General features: G+C 42.5%; 1 long non-coding RNA gene across 1 annotated transcript in view; it reads right to left on the reverse strand.

Annotated features, from left to right (window-relative positions):
- Positions 1-898: 898 nt before the first annotated feature.
- LOC148141743 (uncharacterized) overlaps positions 899-25829 on the reverse strand; it is a 30702-nt gene continuing 5771 nt past the window's right edge. The window contains exons 2-3 of the long non-coding RNA XR_015752434.1: positions 3634-3736; positions 899-1265 (exon numbers count right to left, since the gene is read on the reverse strand). This is a non-coding gene — a long non-coding RNA (uncharacterized LOC148141743). The remainder of the gene's footprint in view (positions 1266-3633; positions 3737-25829) is intronic.

Genomic DNA, 25829 nt, shown 5'->3' on the forward strand with positions numbered 1-25829 from the left:
CCACTTACATCTTTTTTTCAAGGATTTAGAATTAGAATTAGGTTTTATTGTCAAGTATACTGAAGTACAGGGATACAGGAGTTGTTTTTTGAATTAGATTCCCTACAGTGTGGAAGTAGGCCATTTGGCCCAACACTGACCCTCTGAAAGGTATCCCATCCTGACTAATTTCACTACGCTATTACACTGCATTTCCCCTGACTGATGCACCTAATCTACACATCCGTGAACACTACGGGCAATTTAGCACAGCCAATTCACCTAATCAAGGAATCAGTTTAGCTCAATTGGCTGGATTGTCAGTTTACAAAGCAGTGTGATGCTAACAGCATGGCTTCAATTCCCATCGCCAGTTTGACATTACCATGGAGGACTGTCCTTCTCAATGTCTTCCCTCACCTGAGGTCTGATGGCCCTCAGGGTAAATCACTACCAGTCACTTCTCTCTAATAAGAGAGCAGCCACTATGGTCTGGTAAGACTATTGCAACACAACAGCTCACCTGACCTGCACATCTTTGGACAGTGAAAGGAAACCGGACCACCCGGACGAAACTTGCAGACACAGGTAGAATGTGCAAACTCCACACAGACAGTCACCTGAGGTTGGAATCAAACCCAGGTCCCTAGCACTGTGAGGAGAAAGTGAGGACTGCAGATGCTGCAGATCAGAGCTGAAAATGTGTTGCTGGAAAAGCACAGCAGGTCAGGCAGCATCCAAGGAGCAGGAGAATTGACGTTTCCTGAAGAAGGGCTCATGCCCGAAACGTTGATTCTCCTGCTCCTTGGATGCTGCCTGACCTGCTGTGCTTTTCCAGCAACACATTTTCAACCCAAGCACTGTGAGGCAGCAGTGCTAACCACTGAGCCACCGTGCCACCCTAAAGTACAGTGTACAAAGGACTACACTGAAAAGTGTACAATGTTGACATTCCCGGCGCCATCTTAGGTACAAAAGGCACCTGGGTTCAAAATCTTGAGTGCAAATAGAAAAATAAAGAAATAAGTTAAAAGTTCAGTATTACAGTCCTTCTTTAGCAATGGGTCTGCAGACATTCCATGCTGGGCTTTCTCCATGTGGGTTCGCACTCCCTACCAGGGGTTGGTCTCTCCTCCACGCTGGTTTCGATCTCACCCTGCGCTGGAATTGATCTCCACCGTGTTGCCATCTCACTGCCGACCGCTAAAGTCCCACTCTGGGTCCGAGCCATTGCCGTGTTCTGGTCTCCAATGCCGCTCCTTCTATGACCGCGTTCTCTCCAGAAGCTAAACAAAAACAAAACCTGAAACTCTGGATTAGTTGCCTGTCAAAATGACAGAGAATTGATACTTAATGGGAGATTTAATAGAGTTGTTCAAAGTTTTAATAGAGTAAATAACAACACACTGTTTTCAGTACAGCAGAATGATCAGGAAATAAAGAAAATATTGTTTTAAGACAATTTTAAGACAAAAAATACAAAGATAATTTTCATGCAGTGAGTTGTTATGATCGGGTTGTGGTGCTTGCAAGGGTACTAGTGGCAAGGTGGAAAATAACTTTCAAAAGGGACATTTACTTGGAGCATAAAAAGTTTATACTTCAGGAGCATTAGCTTCCTTTAAAGAGTTCATACTTCATAGTTACGATGAGCTGAAGGGCTGTGTGATACTATAGAATGAATTTCTGGGTCTGGGAGCCCATAGCTCAATGCAAAGGTTGGTGGTGATCCAGTCTCAATATTGTAGGCTCATCTTGTGGCCAGTGAGCCAGTGACTGGCTCCAGCAGAGAGGCCATCCTGTCTGCAAGAGCAGTTGCCCAGGTGGAGGGCCAGCAGATCTCTTGGCCCCTGGCAGCATTATCGGAAGTGGTGACGACCACCAGGAGTGGAGGTGGTCCAAAAGAAATGTAGAAGTATAAAGATAGAAACATAAAAGATAGGAGCAGGAGCCAGCCATTTGGCCCTTCGAGCCTGCTCCGCCATTCACCATGATCATGGCTGATTGTCTAACTCAATAGTCTAGTCCTACTTTCTCCCCATAACTTTTGATCCCATTTGCCCCAAGTGCTATATCCAGCTACTTCTTGAACACTTCCAATGTTTTGGGATCAACTACTTCCTGTGGTAATAAATTCCACAGGCTCATTATTCTTTGGATGAAGAAATGTCTCCTCATCTCCATCCTCAATGGCCACTGCGCATCCTCAGATTGTGACCTCTGCTTCTGGAGGAATCAATGGATCCCGGACTCAAACCAAAGTGCGGAATTGCACTAGTATCAGCCTGGCAGGTCCGAGCCAAGGTAAGTTTTGAAGGTGGGAGGGGGTGCTGCTAGGGTTGCAGGATTGCCAACGCAGAAGAGAAGGGGAGGGAATTGGTGAATTATCGTGGAGGTAATGGCCTCTAATGCCTGGAAAGGCACTGCTTGACCAGAAATCAGATGGTCAGCATGAGTTTCTCCTACATGATGGCATTGGCGGTAGGAGTCCATTGATTGGCTATATCCCGGCTGCTGGAAATGACTCTTTCCGCTTCCTGCCGCCAGTGGTTCTGGGCCAGAAGGAGCAAGTTCAAATCCCACCTGCTCCAGCCAAGATGAGATGTGGCTGAAAAAGTGGATTGAAAATATCCGCAATTCACTCACGGAGTCGTGTGATTTCCACACCTTCACAAATCACGTCGGAAGCTTGGCCATAAATTTCTGAGCTCATGAAAAAAGCTTAGGCAAATCTTAGAGTTGCCAATGTGCATCCAGCTCTGTGTGTTCCTTTGAAAAAAAAGGCAAGGTGTTAAATGGTGCAGCAGAAATTGCTTTCGCTGGAAGCTGATTCCACACATGAATTACTCTGTACGAGAAAAAAAATTATCCAATCTCAAATCACACCCCAGGCTGGTTATTTATATCCTCTTGTCCTCCACTTGCTATTTGACACTATGAATTTTTAGTAGCTGTGTGTATTACACAATGATACCAAGGTTAGATCATGGAAAACAGTGAGATTTCATTTTTGAAAAAAGCCATGATGCAGCTTCAGTGGTATTGAAATAGACAGAGCTGTCATTATATTGTTACAACTCAGAGAAAGAGGCTAGATTGTGTTGCAGAAAGCAATCAATGTGTTTTGACAGTCATTAATGTGCACGCTCAAGAACTCTCATTAATAAGGCTGACAAGTCTTCTCATTTGTCCTTGCTCCAGTAACCTGACTATGGAAGTGAGATGGTGAATTATGCCTTTCTCAGTTATTCAGGCTGGATCTCACTTGTTGAACACAACGAGGTAAGTCTACTTCCACTTAACCGTGATTATCACTGCCAGATCTGCAGTCGGACAGAGTACTGTGTTTCAATGACAGGTTTTGGAAGTTGGCAGGAGGTACATCGACATGCCACACATTCAGCCTGCTACTTTAGCCAATTCACTCAGATGCCACAGCGAATGTATAAGATTGGTTGTTATGTTGAGCGCTTACTGAAGTCATTATGTCATCAGGTTAGTTAACTGGAGATCCAGATTGAAACTCTGGTGCTAGGAGTTCATATAGGAGCTGGCAGGATTTAAAATCAGTTTAATAATGGTGACTCATCTGTTTTGTTAAAATCCCATCAGGTTTACTAATGCCCCCTAGGTAAGTAAATCTGCCATCATTACCTGGTCTGACCTGTATGTGATCCATATCTCAGCAATGTGGTTGGCTGTACAGGACGTTGGCTAGGCCACTTTTGGAATATTGCGTGCAATTCTGGTCTTCTTCCTATTGGAAGGATGTTGTGAAACTTGAAAAGTGTTATGAAGTTGTACTGAAACTTTCAGAGAGTTGAAAAGCTAGCAAGGACTGACAAAGCACCAAGAGTCCTGAACAAGGTAACAGTGTAATATTTGGTTGAAATAAATAGCAGCAGATGGGTTCCAATGAAACAAAAGCAAATTCAAATTTGCCAATCAGTTTAAATTATACCCCAAGATACCAAAATCCAATCAAATTTGAATTTAGTACTTTGATAATATTAAAACCAATGAAATAATCCAATGTTTTGGTGTGTAAAACCAGACATTTTGAACAGTTAGATGGAGAACTGCTAAAGACCAACAAATGTTGTTGACTGCTAACTGAAGAGCTCGCTGAAAGGTACCTGTCTATGGGGAGTCTGTGCAGCAGAACATTGAGACTGACCTTGGGAAAATCTACAAAGGAGAATCGGCAAAGTTGACTGGTTTTGAAATGTGATTATTTTCTTTTTGTAAATCTTAATCGGGATTTTTTTTATTGGACTAGTATTGTAGAGTGGAAGGTAAAAGATAGGTTTTAAGATAAAGGAGTTGTAAATAGTTGCTGGTTTTAATATTCTCTGTTGAACTTAAAGAATTAAGTTGTTAATTTCTACTTGAAATAGTGACCTCTGGGATAGTTCTTTGCCTTTCAAATTTTAACAGATTACGGTGCGAGGTGGACTATTTCTGGTGTGACTTGTTTAATTTAGCAGAGGGGTTTACCCAGTGTCATAACAAAGGGTTCAGAAAGATTCACAACGATGTTGCCAGGGTTGGAGGATTGAGCAGTAAAGAGAGGCTAAACAGGTTGGGGCTATTTTCCCTGGAGCGTCAAAGGCTGAGGGGTGACCTTATAGAGGTTGATAAAATCATGAGGGGCATGGATTGTGTAAATAGGCAAGATATTTTCCCTGGGGTCGGGGAGTCCAGAATTAGAGGGCATAGGTTTAAGGTGAGAGGGGAAAGATATAAAAGGGACCTAAGGGGCAACTTTTTCACACGAGGATGGTACATGAATGGAATGAGCTGCCAGACAAAGTGGCAGATGCTGGTACAATTACGATATTTAAAAGGCATCTGGATGGGTATATGAATAGGAAGGGTTTAGAGGGATATGGGCCGGGTGCTGGCAAATAGAACTAGATTAGGTTGGGATATCTGGTCAGCATGGATGAGTTGGACCAAAGGGTCTGTTTCTGTGCTGTACATCTCTATGACTCAATGACTCTCTGACTCTACGACTCTTAACTGCCCTCTGAAGAGGCCTAGTGAGCCTTTCAGTTCAACATTTATTAAGGATAGGCAACAAATGCTGGTCTTGCCAATAGTGTCATGAAAGAATTACCTATGGGACAGTAGCCAGTAGCATGGTTTCCAGATGATAACTTGGAGATAGTGAGAACTGCAGATGCCGGAGAGTCAGAGTGGATAAGAATTGAAGTGGAAAAAGTGCAGCTGGTCAAGCAGCATCAAAAGAGAAGGGGACTCAACATTTCAGGTCGGAACCTTTTGTCAGGACTGGAGGAGGGGAGGGGGCTGCAAAATAAATAGATGGAAAGGGGTGGGCCTAGGGAAAGGTGGGTGGGGTGGCCTCTTACCTGCATCCAACTTGCCATCTCACCCACCTTTCACCCAGCCCCACCCAGTCCCTTTCTTCTATTTATTTCACAGCCCCCTTCCCCTCCCCCCGTCCTGACAAAAGATTCTGCCATGAAGCGGTGACTCCCCCGTTCCTCTGATACTGCTTGACCTTTTGTGATTTTTCCAGCTCTACTCTTTATCCACGTCAAAAGGATAACTAAAGCGATGGAGTGACTTTACCGGAGCTGTCAAGGTAAGCATATCAAGGGTGGTACTAGCAATGACTCAGTGGTAGAATTATCACCTTCAAGTCAGGAAGTCAGGTATTCAAGTCCAACTGCAACACAAGGTTTAGGTTGGTAGTACTGAGGGAGGGCTGTGTTGTTACAGACACTGGTGTGAGATAAGGAACTAACTCAGGCTACAGGTGGGCATAAATAGCACCATTTCAAAGGACAGCATAGAGCCCTGCACAGAGTCTGAACCAGTGATTACTACTATAAGGAAGTTGCATCTATCATGCCAGCCACAGGTTAGGGTCCACACCTCCAGTCTCACACCTCTTGTGTCAGAACAGAAACTATATTATTACGAAAATCATTGAAAAGACTATGAAAGAACAGCATGTATTTTCTGATGTATTTCCAACTTTGGATAATCTAGACTTTCCATTCGAAGCCAGGAAGGTGTGAATACATAGAATGATGCAAAGGTTCACCTACAGTAACCTTCAAATTAACCACATCACCTTCCCCACATCTTTTTTTTTGAGGTATAGCGAGAGATTAGCAGTTTCACAACAAAATAGCCACTTCCAGCAGAGTAAGGCATTTCACAGGAACATCATCAAACAAAATAGGGTATCGAGACAATTCTTTTCCTTCTGTATAGAAGGTCAGGGTGGGGGGCGCTGGTAAATTTTTATTATTTGCTCATGGGACATGGATGTTGCTGGCTGGGCCAGCATTTATTGCTCATTCCAAGTTGCCCTTGAGAAGGTGGTGATGAGCTACCTTTTTGACCAACTGCAGTCCATGTGCTGTAGATACACCCACAATGCTGTCAGGGAGAGAGTTCCAGGATTCTGACCCAGTGGCAGTGAAGGAAGTCAGGATAGTGAGTGGAGTATAGGGAAACTTGCAGATGATAGTGTTACCAAGCCTTGTAGATAGTAGTGGTTGTGGGTTTGGAAGGTGCTATCCTAGAAGCATTGATGAATTAGACAGCACTTTCCAAACTCATGACCATCATCATTGAGAATTCCAAGAGAAGCAGATACATGGAAACACTACCACCTGCAAGCAGCAGATAAGAGGATGGATGACCCAAAGCTTGGTTGAAGAGAATCTCCATCTGTAGAGAGACAGAGGGTTTTAGGGAGGGAATTCCAGAGCTCAAGGCCTACACTGCTGAAGACATGGCACCAATGGAAAAGCAATGGAAATCAGGAATACACGTGAATGTGGAATTGGAAAAACAGAGTACACAGGAACCTCAATTATCCAGTATACAATTATCCAAATTTCAGATTATCCAGGCAAGATCGCAAGATCCCAATGCTTGGAAAAACTGTGTTATACGACATTCAATTATCGGAACATTCGATTATCTGAACAAAATACTCCCTGCGTGTATTATTTGGATAACCGAGGTTCCTCTGCATGTCAGAGAATTTTGGCATCATTTGATGTGACAGAGATAAGGAGAGGTGATGACACACTTGTAAACAAGAATTTTAAAGTTAATATATTGCTGCATCAACTAAAGTCGAGGTGATGAACAAACAGGACCTGTGAGGATTCAGGCAATCAAGATTTGGACGAGTTGAAGTCTAGGAAGGGTAAAAGATAATCCAATCCCTGATCATCTACAGTTGATGTACTGGAAGATTAAATGGTGCCATCAAATACCCATGAGCCGTTTACTCAAGAAACTGGATGTTGCATGTTGAAAGTAAATGACTTGAAAGATTTAAAGACTAACATGTTGTTACATGCTGTTGACTGTTCTGGACAGAGGGATTTATTTCATATAACATATACATTGTACTTCAATTAAGGCCAAAGTTATTATTTTGCAACCTTCTGACGGGCTTATGTGGATACCCTAGAGGATTGGTCTGTATGTTTGGCATGATTTAATGGTGTTTGTGGATTGTATGCAGTAATGATTTTATTGACTGGTGGTTAATAAATGACTAATTGCAAACAATAAAGTCAGAAAGTTATTGTCACATTAAACAATTAGATTAGAAAGATTTGCTGCTTTTTGAAAGTCCCAGCTTTATTAATTTCAGATCACAGTTATTCACAGACAAAAGCAATTTATTTTGAAAATGCCACATTTCAGCCAGGACAGAAAACCAGAGGAAGAAAGCAACAGAAAAAAAAAGCCAAACATCATCTGGGAGAAGAAACAATCATTTTAAAAAAAAATTGTAACTTTTTTGATTACAATACAATGTCATACAATAACAAACTTTCATATTGTATTTTTAATGTAGCAAAAAATCCCAAGGGGCTTCACAGAGTCAGCAAAAAATGAGAGTGACAGCAAATCGGGTTCAGAAAATGTTGTCAAGATTGGAGAGTTTGAGCTTGAGGGAGAGGCTGTTTTCCCTGGACCGTTGGAGGCTGAGGTTTATAGAGGTTTATAAAATCATGAGGGGCATTGATAGGATAAACAGATAAAGTCTCTTCCCTGGGGTGGGGGAGTCCAGAATTAGCGGGCATAGGTTTAGGTTGAGTGGGGTAAGATTTAAAAGGGACGTAAGAGGAAACATTTTCACCTTCAAGGGGGTACGTGTATGGAATGAGCTGCCAGAGGAACTGTTGGAGGCTGATACAATTACAACATTTAAACAGCATCTGGATGGGTACATGAATAAGAAAGGGTTTAGAGGGATATGGGCCAAATGCTAGCAAATGGGACTAGATTGATTTGGGATATCTGGTCGGCATGGACAAGTTGGACCGAAGGGTCTGTTTCCATGCTGTACATCTCCATGACTCTATGACACTATGACATACAGTAAAAGGTGGCTGGAAGTTTGACCAAAGAGATAGACACTACAGAATATTGTAAGATAGACAGGTGAAGAGTGTAGGAAGGGATTTCCAGATCTAGTACATCTTTTAGAACTCACTGGATACAAAGGGAAGACTATATATTGCAGTATAACCATGTGTCGAGAGTGTGGTGCTGGAAAAGCACAGTAGGTCAGGCAGCATCCGAGGATCTGGAGTATTGAGGTTTTGGGCATAAGCCCTTCATCAGGAATGAGCTCATTCATTGTCACTGGGTCAAAATCCTGGAATTCCTTAATCACCATTACTACAGGCAGCATGGTGGCTCAGTGGTTGGCACTGCTGCCTCACAGTGCCAGGGACCCGGGTTCGATTCCACCCTTAGGTGACTGTGTGGAGTTTGATTGTTCTCCCCGTGTCTGCATGGGTTTCCTCTGGCAGCTCTGATTTCCTCCCAATGTCCAAAGATGTGTGTGTTAGGTGGACTGGCCATGGGAAATAGAGGGCTTTGGAGTAGTGGCATGGACTTGATGGGCCAAATGACCTGTTTCCACACTGCAGGGATTCTATGAGGGAGTCATTCACCATATGGAATGGTACAGTTCAAGAAGGCAGATCACCACCGGCTCCTCAAGGTCAATTAAGAGCAGGCAACAAATGCTGACTTTGCCAGTGATACACACTTCCCAGGAATGAATGCAACAGAAAAGTGAAGAGACAGAACACTGATCGTATATCAATACACACACGCATACAATCATGGTTTTCAATTTGCAATAGGGGTTGGGGAGCGTGGAAGGAGAGGAAAGATTTGAATCCATGTTTGACTGCAGCTGCAACGGTAACACCTGAAGATGAGAGTTCTGGAACAGAGACCGGTTCACTGTGAGACCTGCTACTCCTTCTCCTACAGTGCAACGGTCCCCTTTCCAATAACCCAGGGACTGCCTGCATCAAATGCAGCATACTGAACGAATTCAGCGCAAGAAATTACAGAGGAAATGCCAGAAGAAGCAAGTACTGAAAATCAACTTATCCTCAGTGGCCTGAAAATACAAGAAATTCATCATAAGATATTATTAAACCCAATCCATACTTCTGATTGTACCTACTAACATCATACCTTTATTTAATTAAATTTTTTGATTGAAAAATTAGCTAAATGACTTGACAAATTTTGCATTGCACATCAAAAATCTCCTAAAACATGGACTTTAGCAGAATTTTCATCAGTCAGCCTGTTTCAGGGACTAAAATAGACAATAGGTTTCTTCCACCTTCTCCATTCAATAAGTAGCTCCCTCTCCAGGTAAATGCATCATTTTCCCATCACTCAGGCTGCTTTGCTTTGGCTGCGCACAATCCTGGGCAGCAACTGAATATGCATCATTGCCATGGTTTTCAGACTGAAGGTTATTTTTAGACTTTTGTCACATGGAAGCCTTCATCTTGAGATTGTTTTCAATCTGAAACCATCACCCGGTTAAAAAAAAGGCAGAAGCACTCTCAGGAAAAGCCAATCTCTGCTTCATCTAACAATCCTGACTTTTTATTAATCAATCTCAAATTTCACCTACCTAATTCTGGTTCAATATTACAGAGGACACCAAGCTACCATCACTATGGCAACAGTTAATTTATATTTAGGATACTTCCGTTCCATGTTACTCGAACTGACTGAGGATAAATCTTCCCCGTTATTTGCAAAACAGATCATTGACTCAACCGATGGAATTGGCTCACAAATGTTTTAAAAATGAGCGTATGGTTATAATATTATTCAAATTAAGGAACTGAAACAATCCTTTCCCACGATGTAACCTTTTTGTGGTCTTTTGACATGAGATAAGAGGGTCGGTGCAGGCACAAGGGGCTGAATGGCCTTAATATGGTAATAATTCTGTGATTCTATCTGTCAGTGGGAGAGTGGTGCAGTAGATAGCCTTCCTTCCCCTGAGCCAGAAGTTTCTCAGCTACAGAAGGTATGTTCACAACGTGGCCAAACAGGCTGATTGTCAACCTGGAAACATTTCCCATGTGCTTCTGGCAGGCAGTAATAGCGGGACAATTTTCTGATCAGCCAGAACATGTAGTAGCTACAGTGCAACAATCTCCCCATTAAACACTCCACATTCGAGTTCTTGTAAGGCATTGTGCTGAAGCATCCATTCTGCTTTTACAGTCTTGGAAATATATCACTCTCCCTTCACTGGGAGGCATGGTGGCCCAGTGGTTAGCACTGCAGCCTCATGGGAGCGGAGTTTGATTCTAGCCTCGGTTAACTGTCTGTGCGCAGTTTGCATATTCTCCCTGTATCTGTGTGGGCTTCCTCTGGGTGCTCCAGTTTCCTTACAAGGTCCAAAGATGTGCACTTTAGGTGGTTTAGCCATTCTAAAAGTTTGCCCCATACTGTCCAGGCTAGGTGGATTAGCAATGGGAAATACAGGGTTACAGGGATGGGGTGGGGCTGGATGGGATGCTCTTCGGAGGGCCGGTGTGGACTCGATAAGCCGAATGGCCTGCTTCCACAGTGAAGGGATTCTACTGTCACTGAGTCAGAATTTTGGTACTTGTGCTTCACCTTTCCAACGACATCAGGGATGAGAAACACTTGATAACTTTGCTAACAGCAGCAGTTTACTGAGTGTCAATATTAAAAGCCAAAAGATCAGGAAGGTTCCTGGTTCGATTTTCAGTCTGCATTGAGTTTATTGATCTCATTGGAGTGCAGTGGTAACAATGCAATAATTGACCCTGAGTTAGAGACAGACAAAGTCAACCTGCAAACCCTTCTCACTTGCAGATAGCAGATAATAAGAGCAGTGGGTCTCCTGGTCAGCCAGCAGAAGTGGTAGGTGCTACCTTCACCATTTCCCATTTCTGCCATCTCCCAGCTTCCATTCCTGGGAATTGTGCACCTCTGCACAATGACTGAGGAAAGGAATAAGCTTCTTTGTGCTGTCTTCACAGTGAATAGAATTAGAATTAGAATCCCTACAGTGTGGAAACAGACCCTTCAGCCAACAAGTCCACACTGATCCTCCGAAGAGTAACCCATCCAGACCCATTCCCCTACAGTTAACCCTGATTAATGCACCTAACCTACCCATCCATGAACACTATGGGCAATTAAGCATGGCCAATTCACCTAACCTGCACATCTTTGGATTGTGGGAGGAAACCAGAGGAAACCCACACAGACACAGGGAGAATGTGCAAGCTCCACACAGACAGTCGCCCAAGGATCCCTGATGCTGTAAGGCAGCAGTGCTAACCACTGAGTCACCGTGCCACCCCACAGTGATAGCCTGTGAAATATGTAACTTAAGGTAACAGGATTCCCACTTTGAAGAGGTGTTAGAAAGATATAGATGCCTGTTGAACTGCAGAAACAAGCAACCAACCACCTTAAAAAAACATAAATTGCTGGAGAAACTCAGCAGATCCGGTAGAGAAACAGAGTTGAGGTTTTGAGTCCAATATGGCTCTTAGAATCGTAGAATTCCTACAGTATGGAAATAGGCCCTTCAGCTCATCAAGTCCACACTGGCTGTCCAAAGAGAATCCCACCCAGACTCAACCTCCTATCCTATAACCCTGAAATCCCCATGGCCAATTCATCTAACCTGCACATCTTTGGACGAAGGGAGGAAACCAGGGCACCCGAAGGAAACCTGCACAGATGCAGGAAAAACATGTAAATTCCATACAGTTATCCAAGACTGGAATCGAACTTAGGTCCCTGGCACTGTGAGCCACTGTGTCACCATCTTCCTCAGAACTGTTCTGAAGAATCACACTGGACTCAAACATTAATTCTGTTTTATGCTCCACAGATACTGTCAGAACTGCTGAGATTTTTTTTCTGGCAGGCTATGTCTTTGCTTCAGAATTTCAACATCCACAGTATTTTGCTTTTATTTCTCCTTTAAGGAAAAAGTGGAAAATAGCACCTCAACTGCTATGTTGACCATATTCTTCCCTTTTCTCAAAGATGAGCTGAAAATTCAACAACCACAGTTGAAACCTGCATCCTGCAGATGCTCCTCTGACCCACCTATTCCAACTCTCTCCGAACATCTTTCAAAAACCTGGGTTCTTCCAAAGCCTCTGTGCTGACTTGGAGTCCCATTCAAGCGTCATCACTGTGTTCACTGGCTCCACATCCAGCAACCTCTTGATTTTAAAATTCCATGCTTGGTATCAAATGCCACTCCTCTCCTTGCCTCGTCTACATCCCACCCCGCAATAACTTCCCACTATTGCACCGCTCCCCCAATCCTTTCGACACCACTGCACTCCACTAACTCAGACTTCCATTACAATTGAATGCTAATTGTTCAAAAACTGGAGGTCATGCTTTCAGTTACTTAGGTTTCAAGTTCTGAATTCTTTTCCCAAACTTTTATACCTCTATTTCCTACTTTAAGACATTCCACAATATTCCTTTGATCCGTCTTTGGACCACCTGTTGTGGTTTAGTTTCAAATGTTGTTTGACAACATTCCTATAAAGCAACTTTTGACAATTACTAACCTAAAGGAGCTATATAAATGCATATTTTTGTTGTTGTCCCGGTCAGGTCTGTGATCTTTCTTCCTTAACGTGGAATTTGTTGCCTACTCCCCAATTAATGTCATCTTTTCTCTCCAGAGATATGGATCAGACGCTGTCAGAAAACAGGCATAAAATAATGTGGCAAGCAATAACGTTTAATCCAATTTTCAGCAGTTTGGGATGGTGAAGATGATTTTTTATTTTCGCAATAAAGTGTGTTACTCAGCCATGAAATCAAGTCAGATCCATCCTGACTGCAATATAGAGCAATTGTGAGAAGATAACTGAGAGAGAGAGAGAGAGAGAGACAGTAAAACAGTATAAAATTTACTCTAATGAGACAATATTCCAAGGTAGCCCATTACATTTGGAAGGAACATAGCAGGGAGGGGTGCTTGCTACCATTAACTTTATTGCACCGTATTACTGTGATCTGTAATCTGTTATCGAAGTCAGTAGGATTTTTTTTTGCCACTCTGCAATTCAGGACAGCTTTTGAGAGCTGTAAGTACCTCTTCCACCCACTTCAAAGTTGCCTTAGGTACAATATCTAGAGTTTTGCATGAATCATTTTTAGCTGAACAAACATCCACATATATAACAATACCACATCAAACGAAGATCTGTCATAGAATCATAGAATTCCCTACAGAGTGAAAGCAGGCCATTCAGCCCTTTGAATATACATCGATCTCCAAAGAGCAGTCCACCCCTTGTAACCCTGCATTCCCCATGGCTAATCCACCTTGCCTGCGCTTCCTTGGAAACTATGGGGCAATTTAGCATGGTCAATCCACCTAACCTGCATATCTTTAGGAGGAAACTGGAGCACCTGGAGGAAACCCACGCAGACACGGGATAAACGTGCAAATTCCACACAGTCACCTACATCCAGAACTTCAACCTGAGCTACAAATCTTCTCAAAACTTACTAAAACAGTCACCTGTCAACTCTTAGCTCCCGCAAACAGTTTCCAGCATGCAAAGTGGGCCCATTATTTGCAGTAACCAGTTACTCGAGTCGGGAAGATTATAGGATAATCCTACTGGTTAGTCTCATATTTTAACAAAAAAACAAGCTAATGAATGCAGCAAAGGTATATTAGTGATTAGCACTGCTGCCTCACAGCTTCTGGGACCTGCCCTGGGTGACAGTCTGTGTGGAGCCTGCATGTTTTGCCCATGTTTGCATGGGTTTGCTCTGGTTCCCTCGCACAGTGCAGATTAGGTGGATTAGCCATAGCAAATTGCCCATCGTATCCAGGATTATGTATGATTAAATGGATTAGCCAGGGTAAATTTGGGGTTATGGGGACTGGGTGGGGGAGGTGTTCAGGCTGGGTTGGATGATCTTTGGAGGGTCAATGCAGACTTGATGGGCTGAATGGCCTCTTTCCCCTCCGTAGTGATTCTATGAATGAGCACAGTTGCCCCTACCTAATATAAACTGAGCATTAAAGATACTGTAATTGGCATCTTTCATGACAGATGCTTAGCAAATAGATAATGGTCACTGGCGTTTGGCCAATGTAAGTGACTACTCACTTCAGGTCATGGGACCTAAACCTTCAAACCATGGATTTCCTGACCTTCTCAGGCTAACTTTCCTCTGACCATTCACTGACTTTTAAGTCCCATCAACAGTGGATTTATAATTTCTTCCATCTCAATTGTTTCAACTTTTCAAAGCATTCCATCATTCAGGTGATTACCACTTACCTTGCTTCTGTAATTTAAAAATACAACAGCCAGCTCCAAACTTTTAGGCCATTTTTTAATTGTTAAATCAGTGAAAAATGTGGCATCTGATTTCTTGAGGAGATGATTTGCTGTCATAACAACAAACTTCGATCCACTGCAGTACTGAGGAAGTGTTGGAGGTACCATTATTTAAGGTGGTGTTAAACTGATTGCCCCCTGCCCTGTCTGATGGAGGCGAATGGTCCTATGACACCAGTTAAAGAAACACAGAAATGATATCCCTGGCAAAGATTTAACCCTCAAACAGCATCCCAAAAACAAATTATGCATGTCATTTTGTTTGTGGGAGCTTGCTGTGCATAAATATAAGTTATGTTTCCAACCTTATAATAAGGAGTCAACTCAAAGAGCCCGCTAGAAAGTGCATGATGAAATCTGGTGGCTGGGAGAGGTGCTATAACAATGAAAGTCTTTCTGGGAAGTAAAATAATCGCTCTTTTGGGTGGTCAACTGTTCAGGAATGAGCTGGAGTCTGAGAAACGAAAAACAACTTTCCTATGAGCTGCTGCAAGCAATCTCAGGAGAAAAATCAAAGTGGAGGGGCGGTGAGCACCAAGAGAGCTGTGTGCCTTTGTTTGAAAATTTTGGCTCATTTGTTATGAGAATGTTGGAGATGGGGAAAGCAGGCTGTTTGACTGGGTGAGGCTGTTGAAGGTGGGAGGTCATGTGTTGGAACCTTCACAAGTCGGTCTCACCAAACATCGTGATTCTCTTTACAACATGGCTCTTATTATTTCTTTGATATAAAGATAAAAAAAATTATTGAACCTGGATATTTGTCTGCAAGGACTTCAGCTAACATGACCTCCAAACAATTAAGTCACTGTTAAGCAAGTACACACAGTCCGCAAACAAACCCTACAATAGATAATGAAGGGCAATAGCACTTCATGGGATTTTTCTCAGCGAGGGAGTGACGTTTGTCAGGACTTTGGAGAAGCTCTCAATTCTTCAATCCATGGTGTGTGCAATTTGTTTGATTTTAACGCCCACTTGAACAGAACCTCAGCTTAATGCCTGCTTTGAAAAATGGAACCTCCAACAATACTGCATGACGTATTGCTTAACCTTTCAGACAGTTATACCTGCCTCCCATTTCCAGAATGTTCTGCTCTTATTTCAGATTTATAGCTTTGGTAGGTTTTCTTTCATTTTATTTCAACAATCTGCAATCTTTATAGTGCAGATTCTGTAACACCTTCTGAAGAGCAATGAAGACTGACAAAGCACACACACACTGTTTGCAGTTCTTCCTTTCAGAAAACATTGCAAAATCTATCTTTCTTGTGTTGCTGTTTTATTTTCCCTGCTATCGGTGATCCAGACTGCATGAGTGCCAGGTTCCCTCTCTATCAGCTGGCGGTCATTTCTGTCCTGTCTGTGGATGGCGTATCTCAGCTGGTGAAGCCACGTGAATACCTCTATAATTAACCTGGCTAAGATCAGCAAACAGTGCAGGTCAAAGATCAAGGTGTATGCAGATCAGTCACCCCCTAGGTAAACAAAAGTGGTAAGACTGGATTATTGGGCTCCACCACACAGAGCTTGGGAAAGCCCCTCTCTACCACCCCCGTCCTCCAAACCGACCCCCAACCAACACCCTCAACCCCTCTCCCCAAGGAGACAGGCAACCAATCAGACTCAGCAGGAGTTTTGTGCACAAGGCCAACTGGGCTTTTCCATTTGCCCCACCCCTGATTGGCACAGGGGGCAGATCAGCTGCTTGGAGGTGGGGACACAGTGATAGGCCAAAGTGTGAGGGGAGAAGGCAGGGAGCAGTGCTGCACACAGACCAAGAGTGCAGCCAACCAAGCCTGATTTTAATGTTTCCAGTTGTTATTTTTCTCCTCTTTCCTTCTCCTTTCCCTTCATCCCCTCCATTTCTTCTTCACATCTCCATTTTTTCTCCTTCTCCTTCCTCTCTCTTCTCAAACTCGAAAGCTAGCCTGTAACCTTTCTCACATCATTTCCCCAAAACTCCTGTCTCATTTACGCCCACTCTTGTCCCACCCACAACCATCCTCACTCTCATTCCATTCCAATCGCCCACCATATTACCCTCGTCCCCCACCTTCATTCTCTATTGTCCCATATCATCCTCTTGAGAGAGACAGATAAAGACAGACAGACAGAGAGACATAGAGAGAGAAAGAGAGACAGACAGAGAAGGAGGGAGAGAGAGACAGACAGACAGAGACAAAAAGTAGGACACAGAAATGGAATTGGAAAAGAAACCAAGAGAGGGAAACAAAACAGCACAGTGACTGACTAAAGCACAAAATGCAATGATGAATGATTCTGTGACCGCAGAGTGTCACCTGTGACTTACCAAGTTCAATAGCACAAGAGCCATTTTAATATATCAATAAAAGTTTGTATGTACAACCAGCGTCCATTAAACACCATTTGGTTCATTTTATTACACATGCCAATTTAACTTGAAAAAGGAGACATTTCCTACTGGTTATTTCTGACCAGCCGTTTGAAACTTACTGATTCTAATTAGCTGGATTTCCATATTGGGTATTAGAGCAGTGTGTGTAATGAACCAGATTGAATTGGCAGCTATATACAACCATCATGTTCCGGACCCAATACCGCACATGTCAAATCCAATAGGATTTGTATTAGGGAACAATACATAATCAAAGATGCTTCTCCCTCCAAAGGCCATAAACTAGCTACAGGTCTTCACATTAAGAACATAGGAAGTTGAAGCATAAGTAGGGCAGTCAGCCCCTCCTGTCCACTCTGAATGAGATCCTGGCTGATCTTCAATTTCAAAACAATTTTCTTGCACCTTTCCCATATGTCTTGATATGGAAAACTCTATTGATCTTGTAGAGTCGTAGAGTCATACAGCATGGAAACAGACACTTCAGTCCAACCAGCCCATGCTGAACATAATCCCAAACTAAACCAGTCCCACCTGCCTGCTCCTGGTACATATCCGTCCAAACCTTTTAAATGTTGTAATTGTACCCACACCCACCACTTCCTCAGGAAATTCATTCCACATTCGAACCACCATCTGTGTAAAAGAATTTACTCATGTCTTTTTTAAATCTCTCTCCTTTCATCTTAAAAATCTGCTCCCTAGTCTTGAATGAACAATTGAACCTTCACAATCCTCTGGGGTAGAAAATTCCAAAGATTCACCATTCTCGAGTGAAGAAATTCCTTCCCATTTCAGTCCTGAAATGACAACTTTTATACTGAGCCTGTGACCCTTGATTCAATATCCCCTTAGCCATTTAAAATATTCATCTTGCATCTACTCGAATGATCACTACATGTTTGAATGAGATTACCTCACTTTCTTCTAAACTCCATAGAATATAGGCCACCCAGTCTATTTAATCTTTCCTCAAAGGACAACCTCTCCATCCCATGAATTAATTTGGTGAACATATGTTGCATTTGTTCAATGGCTAGTGTACAGTACTGTAGGTAAGGAGGCAAAACTGCATACAAGTTAGGTTCACAAGTTTTAGTTATGAATAGAGATTGGATAGCATGGGGTTATTTGTCTTGGAGCAGACAAGACTTGGGGGCGAGGCGGGGGAATGCATGGTGTTGACCTGGATGAGATGTATAACATATGGGGGACATAGATAGGGAAGATAGGAAGAGGCAATTACTTTTTTTAGAGAGATCAATGATCTGGTGCATAGATTTAAGTTAAAGGGCAGGAGGTTTAAATGGAATGTGAGGATGTTTTTTTCTCCCAGAGGCTGATGGGAATCTGGAATTAACTGTCTATAAGGGTAGTAGAGACATAAATCCTCATGACATTTAAGTAATAACTAGGGGACATGGTGGCTCAATGGTTAGCACCAGAGACTTGGATTCAATTCCATCCTGTCTCTGATTGTCTGTGGGGGGGTTGCACATTCTCTCCATGTCTACTTGGTTTTCCTCTGGGTGCTCTGGTTTCCTCCTCCAGTCCAAAGATATGCAGGTTAGGTGGGCTAGCCATGTTAAATTGCCCATTGTATCCAGGGATGTGCAGGCTCAATGAGTTAGCCATGGGAAATGCAGGGTTATAAGGATGGGTGGGTCTGGCTGAGATGCCTTTAGGAGGGTTGGTGCAGGCTAAATAGTGTCTTTTTCCACTGTAGGGATTGCATGACAGTGCACTTGTAATGCCAGGGCACATAAGGTTATGGGTCATGTGTCAGAAAAAGTAACTAGAATAATTAGGTGCTTATTTTTGACTAGTGTAGACTTGATGAGTCAAAGGGCCTTTTCCTGTGCTGTAGAATTATATGTCAATAGTCCGGCCATGATCTCCCAAGGGTCTCTATAATTGAAGCAAGACACATTTACTCCTGTACTCTAATGCTTTTGTGATTAAGGCCAACATATCATTAGCCTTCATAATTGCTTACAGTATTGTATGTTAACTTCCAAGGATGCAAGAACAAAGACACCCAATTTCTTTTAAAGTTCAACACTTCCCAGTTTCTCAGTATTTAATAAATACTGAGTTTCTGTTTACCATTTCACATTTATATCATATATTATTACGTGGCTCTGACACAAACAGCTTCATGTAGATAACCCACCGTACATAAAGGCCAAAAACAAATTTATCCTTGGTTTTCTGTTGCCGGTGTGAGGAGCATTTTCACAGGCTGAGGGATGGATTGGAAACTCTCCCATCTGAAGCTCTGCTTTTGGGTATGCTCCTGGATCCATTAATCAGAGATTAGTTATCGGAAGAAATTTATCACAATGTGCATATGATTAATGAAGCTGTCTGCTGAACCCCTTTGAGGCTTAGCTCTGCTCACTCGTACATAATTTTCCCTGAGAAAACATCGACTCTGCAAAAAAAGAAACATTTGCAGCTTCCTAAAATATGGGCAACCCCTGGAGCTATCACCAGGTGGGAGGTTCGCAGTTGACTTGCTCAGATGTGTAGAGGTGCCAGTCGAACACTTGACTATTTCGTGGGGATCATTGTAAATGAATCGTGATCCATTAAACAGTTAAAACCACTTCCCAACTCCCACCATTAAAGCAGTGAAGTTGAAACCACCAATTTTCGTGCTGCAGATTGCACTTAGAAACATATGGATTTCATTATCGCCAATGTGTTTGCAACCAGTCATTGTCCCCATTATCATCTATCTGGCTTATCTTCTTCCCTGGCCTACTAACAACTAGCCCTTTGTCTGCCTAACTCTCTCTAGTATCTCTCTCCAACTCTTTGCTCATCCTTTACTAACACCCCCACACCATCATGAATACCAGCTGCTTCTAGTTCTGAAGGAGGGTCACCGGACATGAAACCTTATTTCTGTTTTCTCTCCACAGATTTTGCTGACCTTTCCCAGCAATTTCTGTTTGCGTTTGTTTCAGATCTCCAGCTCCCACAATTTGTTTTATTTTATTAAACCAAGGCAATTAGCTGAGGAAGCTGCACTTTTCCCACTGATTGTGTGAGCTACACATAGATTTCCATTTAAAATGGTGTCACTGTTTTGTTCTTACAAAGTCAAAACAAAATATATACATTGGATGAGAGCTTTTGAACATGATATGCTTCTGTTTAGCAGTCAAGTTGCCATTAAACTTTAGAAGGGGCCAAATTGAAGGGGGTTAAAATGGAAGGGATGAATTGAAGGAAGGTAGGGTGAAAGGGCTTGCAGTGATGGGTGCAAGAAAGGACGGAAGGATGCTGGAGCAAAGGATGAGGGAGCAAAGAATGATGGAGTGATGGATGAGGGAGCGATGGATGAGGGAGGAACAGATGATGGAGTGAAGGGACTTACCATACAATGGTTAGAGTGAAAAGAGTTAGATTAAAGGGGTTAGAGTGAATGCAGTTAGCCAGGAGCAGATTATCCCCCCATAGGAATCTGTCCACTTTCACTTTGTGGCATCAATGGGAGAGTAGTGAAATCCTTTCAGAAACAAAACAAATTATTACAGGGGTCCCAACAAATGTGTTTCAGACAGGCATCATCTATGTCCTCCCTCTATAGTGCAAAGTGATGGCCATTCTCAGTTCCTTACAAGTAAATGATTATTTTTTCCATTATTGTTAACAGGAGTGAGCTGTGAGATAGATAACAAAGAATAAATAATATTTGTTAGAAATTGAACAGAAACAGATTACCAGGCAAATAAACAGGGGCACTTTACATAACAAAGCATTACCTGTCCAGAGAAAAAAAACACTGAAAATTGGAATTGGGAATAAAAAATGTTGGATCCGTTAGTATCTGCAATGAGAAAAGACAAGTTAGCATTCTGAGCGAACACTGAAAGAGGGAATATTATAGATATTTTAATTAGCCTGTTCAGGAACAATATTACCCAGGCCTTCTATCCCAGAGGTAGGGATGCTACCACTGCTCCACAAGAGCATTACATAATGCAATATACTCACCTAACATGGTATTCTGCTGCTCCTTTAGTGATAGAAAACCTCTGAATGGTCCGTCAAATTCAAGAACCGTCCCACTAGCTTCAATTACATAGTAGCCATTAATTGGTCATTCCCAGGAAATTCACAATATGAGACTGTTTTCCACAATATGTGGGATTTTGACTCCCATTTCAGCCTTAAGGTAAGGGAACAGTGAACCCCAGGTGTGGCCTTAGCCCGTGCTTACCCTAAAAATGATTTAAATTAATTGATATCACAGATATCCAACCCATTGATCCTAATATGCTTTCAAGACGTCACCCAGTGCATCCTGGGAGTATCATAATATTAACAGGAGCTGCGGTGCTCAAAGAGCAGTGATTGCCTGCTGTGCAAAGGGGCTGCAATATCCTCATACCTTATTCACTGGTTTGTTCTGTTGTGTTCTGTGAGCCTGGAGCTTTGTAGAAAGTTGTTTCCCAGTGCTATTTCATCCATGCAAGCTCTGGTCTTCAAGGGCCGCTGTAACCACTTAACATTGACTCCAGCTGAGATCAGGATGTCAGATCTGACTTTGTTGAGTTTGATCATAAGATACATATTCTCCCTGCCACTTACTCTGGTCTAAGCTAAGCTGGAGATTCCAACATCGACAAAATTCAGTCTTAGCTCTGGAACTACAATTTCACCGCAAATGGGACTTTCTTTTTCTTTTCAATGGGGACAAAGGTCTTTTTTTGCTGCTGCTGAATTCACTCAGTTGTATAATAATGAGAATGTATATCCCTGAACAAAACAAACACAAAAACAAGTTTTCATATTGCACTCATCAGGACAAATTCAAGAATGTCAAATTTGAAATGATCACAAATTTATGACAAAGATCAAAGAGATTCTGATTGGTTGGTAAGATGATTCTGATTGGACAAGGAGTTGACATGGAGAAAGCAATATGGAATGATAGGCTTCCCAGTCTCTCAGGTAATTTAATTTTAGAAAGGCACAGGGCATGAGCCCATTCCGTTTGATTGGCCCCCCCACCCCGTTATTAATCAATGCCACTGTTATGTGGCATAAATAAGCTTGAGTGATTATCTTAAATTTAATGTTTGTGTAGCTAGTGTTCAGTAAGTGCTGCTTGTTTGAAAAATAATCACATTTGGGTTTTGCAAGTATAGCCTTGTTCCATATGGCTTATACACTGCCTACTACAAACCACAAAAGGAGAATGAATTTTTTTTTTTGAAAATGACTTTAAAATTCTGGCCAGTGGTCAGCCAGAATGTAAAGGATAATGATTTAATTATAGAGTCGTAGAGACATACAGCACAGAAACAGATCCTTCAGTCTCATTCATCCATGTCAACCAGATATCCTAAATTAGACTAGTCCCATTTGCCAGCACTTGGCCCATATCCCTCCAAACTCTTCCTATTCATATACCTATCCAAATGCCTTTTAAATGTTGCAATTGTACCAGCCTCCACCACTTCCTCTGGCAGCACATTCCGTACACGCACCTCCATCTGTGTGAAAAAGTTGACCCTGAAGTCCTTTTAAATCTTTCCCCTTTCACTTTAAACTTATGCCCTCTAGTTTTGGACTCCCCCACCCCAGGGAAAAGATCTTGTCTATTCACCCTATCCATGCTCATCATGATTTAATAAACCTCTGTAAGGTCACCCCTCAGCCTTCAATGCTCCAGGGAAAATAGCCAAAGCCTATTCAACCTCTCCCTATAGCCCAAACCCTCCAAACTTGGCAACATCCTGGTAAATCTTTTCTGCACCCTTTCAAGTTTAACAACATCTTTCCGAAAGAAGGGAGACCAGAATTGAACACAATATTCCAAAAGTGGCCTAACTAATGACCTGTGCAGCTGCAATCTGACCTCCCAACTCCTATACTCAATGCACTGACCAATAAAGGCAATTGTACCAAACGCTGACTCCACCATCCTGTCTACCTGCAACCCACGCTACACAGCTCAAGGTGAACTTAGAGAAGTGTTAAAGAGTCATGTTCCCAGGGATCATATTCTGGCAGTCTGTCAGCATGACGGGAACCACAATACCAATTATTTCCCAATGACCAAACCTGTCACTCAATGTATCTCTGCTGTATCCCCGCCAGTGGCACCAGAGAGAGATTCCCCATCGCCATTGGATTCCCCATGGACTCCACTCATTGCTGCCTCATTTCCTACAGTGTAAAAGGGAGAGGGGGCTGGAGTTAGCAGGACATTTGCTCCTGGTCAAAATTGGAAAGCGACATATCTCAGTTTTATTTGGTCGGAGGAGCGGAGTGGACCTGGGAGCTACTGTGTAGTCAGGACTACCCTGATTTAGCAAAGCTTCCACAAACTAAAATACATTGACAAGGTGCAAAGTAAGTAAGACTGAGTTACTCCTGTAGTGCTGTCCCATTCGAGCCTGGCGGTTTGGTTTGGGGCAGGGAGTGCAGTGTGTTTCAGGATTTGGTATTTTCTGGCTCTATTCTGTAACCGGAGAATAATTTAAATTAGATTCTGTTTCTAGCCCATTATCGATGACCTTCATGAACATGGTGAAGGCTGCAGAGCAATTCCTGCCATTGGTTGTATTTAAGATGCAAAGCAACACTTAACCTAAAGACATTTCAACTCCTTCTCCCTCTCCTTTCAATGTAATTTTAACACAGTGTCTCGCTGCTGCTTGCACTGGTGCAATGAAAGCGCAGATGTCGTTCCCACACATTGTTAAAGCGATTGCAAACCAGGAAAGGTGCACCTCTCTGTTATAATCCCACAACTCAGGGAGCATTTATCAATCACTCAGTAATCACCTTGGCAATTTCCAAAATTCTGGATTACATTACCCCTTTATTAATCCCATTAACTGTGCTTCATTCTAATTCATGTCTTAGTTTTAGTCCAAAGGGAATGATCCATGAGCCAATCAGATTCATTGTCAACCATGACATGAATAACCTATTGGTGCCTTAACTATCTTTATGGATTTATATCTATTCATCTCTAAAGGATACACAGTCCCATCAGCAGCTGTGATTAAAGTGGAGCAGAGATCTGAAGAGTATTGCGAATTGTCTGACCTTATGCTTCCTGTATCTGATAGGAATAAGCAATCAGTCAATTTACTTTCATACATTAGTATCGGTCTGTTTGACTAGTGATCTATTTCAGGAGAAAGTGAGGACTGCAGATGCTGGAGATCAGAGTCAAAAAATGTGGCACCGGAAAAGCACAGCTGGTCAGGCAGCATCCGAGGAGAAAGAGAATCAACTTTTTGGGCATAAACCCTTCATCCTGATGGAGGACTTACCTCCGAAACATCAAGTCTCCTGCTCCTCAGATGCTGCCTGACCTGCTGTGCTTTTCGAGTGCCACACTGTTTGAATATTGACCTATTCCATGCTATCTGGGAGCTAGGTGACTGTTGATGCCAGTTGAATAAGTCAACAGTTTGTCAGCAGGAGCTAAGGGTAATCATAGAGATTTTACAATACAGAAAGAGACCCATTGGCCCATCATGTCTATACCAGTCATTAAGCATCTATCCACTCTAATCCCATTTTCTAGAACTTGACTTTGTAGATATTTTCTAAACGACCTGTGCAGAGATGTTATGACACATGGCTGGAATGATTGCGATTAACCCTACCCTCCAGGCTCAGAGGTAGGGGCACTGCTGCAGTGCCGCAAGAGACCTTGAGGAATAGAAGAATATATAGCTCTCAGTACATTTCTATCTAGTCTATTAATCAATTCTATATCTCTCCGCCCATCCATATCTTTGCCAGGCTGCCTGCACAGTGGGAAATATTAACCTACCAAAAGAAAGCCAGTGGGATTTGTAAGTTACTTTTCCAGGACCACTCATTTCATTTTAGCAGCTGTGAGACATTAGCATCTAACCAGTTAAATACCTTTCCAAAATGGGCATCTACAGCTGACTCTCCAGTAGCATGCCTCTGAAGTGCAGAGTCCAACAGGTTGGCAGTCAGATGAGTCATAGAGACTGGGCAGGGAGGGTGAGTTGGGTGGCGTGTGATGATGGCAGAGATCTAATCTCCCTGGGAGGGACAGGAATACAAGAGAAGTCGCAAACCCCCTCTCCACTCTGGCTGACTGCTGGGTTTTACTGAACAGGACATTTGCATCAGGCACCTAGCTCATTAGGCAGCTGAAATAGCATCAATAGTTTAATTGAGTGTTGTAGACCAATTAATGAAGATTAATCGTTATGATTTGTCAACAACTTCATTGCTCTGTATCATGTCTCTATCTGGATAGTAGAAAGTTAACTCGATGGACCTTGGTCGTTTTAAGTCCTGCAAAGTTAATAGTGACACTGGTCAGCCCCCGATTTCCCCTCAACCAACAAAGTAAGCATCAGACTTGGAATAATATCATTGTTTCTTCACTGTCAGTGGATTTATATTTTAGAACTCCCTTCCTAATAGTGCAATGGGTGCACCTACCCCACTGAGATTGCAGTGGTTCAAGAAGGCAACTAACAATTTGCTCCCTAGGGCAATTAGAGATGGACAATGAATTTTAGCATGGGTAGTAACTTGCACATCCCATGAAAGAATTGTTTAAAAGCTGAGCGACAGGAAATGGGCAGTGATTTTAATTGTGGTTCCCCTAATTTGATCAGGGAAGGGGGAATGGGATTGTCAAAATGAGCACAATATGCCTGACTATCTCTTTGCTGCATTGAAATGCACAACTTGAAATCTGACAGAAGCAGTTTCAATATTCAATTTCAAAA

This window comes from Chiloscyllium plagiosum, unplaced genomic scaffold (assembly GCF_037043375.1).
Source record: "Chiloscyllium plagiosum isolate Xiang-an unplaced genomic scaffold, Cpla_swu_hap1 HiC_scaffold_32, whole genome shotgun sequence".
Lineage (NCBI taxonomy): Eukaryota > Metazoa > Chordata > Chondrichthyes > Orectolobiformes > Hemiscylliidae > Chiloscyllium > Chiloscyllium plagiosum.